This window comes from Palaemon carinicauda, chromosome 3 (genome assembly GCF_036898095.1).
Source record: "Palaemon carinicauda isolate YSFRI2023 chromosome 3, ASM3689809v2, whole genome shotgun sequence".
Lineage (NCBI taxonomy): Eukaryota > Metazoa > Arthropoda > Malacostraca > Decapoda > Palaemonidae > Palaemon > Palaemon carinicauda.
Window position 1 is genome coordinate 64,006,860 of NC_090727.1, and position 2,500 is coordinate 64,009,359.

A 2,500-nucleotide genomic window follows, 5' to 3' on the forward strand; every position below is an offset into this window, starting at 1 on the left:
ACGCTCTGCTATTAGGGTCTGCCTTCTTTAATTATGCATATATTGATCTATTCAAACGTGTTGGGGTCCAGCGAGATTGGGGGCACTCTAGTGAAAAGGAAAGTAAATTTAGTTCCATGACATAGAACTATCAAAGCTAAATATCGTAGATATTTTTATGATTATTTTGACATAATTAAGAACATTCTTTTAAAACGCGCCGATAAAAATCATTCAAGTCTTTGGAAGGTTTGGCGAAATAATTATTATCTTTGATTCCTTTATCATGCAAGGTACTGTCTACTAACAAACGCGAGCTTCTCTCTCTCTCTCTCTCTCCTCTCTCTCTCTCTCTCTCTCTCTCTCTCTCTCTCTCTCTCTCTCTCATTACATTATAGAAAATGATTGAATCATCCTCTATTTGTTCCGGTCTTAATACACATTTTTGTTTTATTTTTTTATGTTATTTTATTTATGATCGTTTTGAAGAAATATGAATATGTCCATGAATTTTTTTCTTTCATGTTTCAATGCAATCAAAGTCCTATCTTCACTGTAATTAACAAAGAGGAATAGAAAGACTGCATTCATATTAAGTAGCCATGAAATACATGAAGAACAATAGTATAGTTATTGTACAAAGTAACTATGGAAAACTCAGTTACAAAATGTAGAATAGTTTTCAACTACCCGACAGTTTCAAGTCTCTGAGCTACATGGCTAGAATAAGCTCTCTCTCTCTCTCTCTCTCTCTCTCTCTCTCTCTCTCTCTCTCTCTCTCTCTCTCTCTCTCTTTTTTTTTTGCTTTATTGATATCAAGATACTATGAAGGATTTCTTCCCGATTTTTTTATATATTTGTTTCATTCATATCATACTTCCGTCCTTATTCTTGCTTTCTTTATTTGCTCTCTAATGTTGTTAAAATAACTTATATCTGAGCGTATAATCCACCATTCAACTGGAAACTAATTTAGGAACATGTAATTAATAATTATATAGAAAATAAAAGTAGAAAAATTTGTTTAAGTATGTTCATGAAATTCTAAGTACAAATGATAGGCTAGCAATGATGAAAATAAAAGATGTTAAGAAATGCGGATGTGGATACATAGAAACTAATATGCATTTGGTATATTTCTGTCCTTCGGTTAAGAATTTGTTGTCCTGGGTATTCGAATTGCTTAGAAAATGCTGTCAATTGAAAACTAATAACAGGTTAAGGATTATTAAACTAGATTTTGAAGCTAACTCAAAAAAGGGATGAAAATACAGTAATGGTAATAATAGCAGATTTTATTTCAAGTATCTGGATGGCAAGACAATTGTGTATAAGTGCGGAACAGCAAATTATTAAGTGTATAAAGAATAAACTGTTAAATATATTTAATGTGAATATTATTGGATATAAGAATCATGTTAAGAATATTTTCACAGATCAGTATGTTTCTAACTTAAAATCATATTTATAAAAATAAAAAATACAATTGTAATTTTTTCATATTATTATAAATGTTATAATGTATATACAAAAATGAAAGATATAATTTAAAAAGGAATATTTCTTTATAAAAGAAAAAAAATGTATGATAATAAAATTTAATTGTATTTTCATAATAAAAGAAAAAATATATTAAGCGTAAATGTTATATCATATTATATATCATTATTATGAGGAACTTAAGGTAGCCAAAATTATAGAATTACTAGCAAGGTTCAGATTGTATCGTAATATTTAGACTACGGACCTTTCCCATGAGTCTTTGTAAAGTATTGGGAAATATTACTTAAGTTTTTGTATTAATATATCATTTTATGTGGCATTTTAGGAGGAATTTAAGAAAGCCAATATTATAAAGTTACTGGAAAGGTTTAGACTACATCGTAATATATAGACTCCAGACCTTTTGCCACGAGCCTTTGTAAAGCGGTCGGAAATATCACATGAGTCCTGTCACATTAAGAAAGTCCTTTACAAGTCGTGTTTTAGTTTTTGCTGTTCCATCCAGAACAGGTAAATAATTGGCTGATCTTGTTTTTCTGTTGGTTGTTCATTTGTTTTTTCACTTTGTGTTACTACAGTAAGTATACCATTCTCATCAATCTTCAACTTTTTTCGATAACAAATATTGTTATAGATAGTATAGGAACTAAACTCACATTAACTCATGAGTACTATTATTCATTGAGCGTACACGCGAGAGTAGACATATATGGTTTTAAGTTATTTGAGCCAAGAGGTATGTCTACTATACTGTAGGTTCTAGAGCCTTCACATATTCGACCCTAAGACTATACAAGCAGCTCTCAGTTGCCATCCGAAAGACTGATGATAATAAGTCTTTCAAGAAGAAACTGAAGACGTTTTGGTATTTTGATGATATGGATTTGACAATTAACAGGAATATTCTGTGAGACACTCTAAATACATATGAATGTGTACAATAAACAGATCTTGAGGGCCTTGTTGGGCACAGGGCTCCCTTGTGTGATAAGACCAGAAAAATAGCCCTTTGATTAAT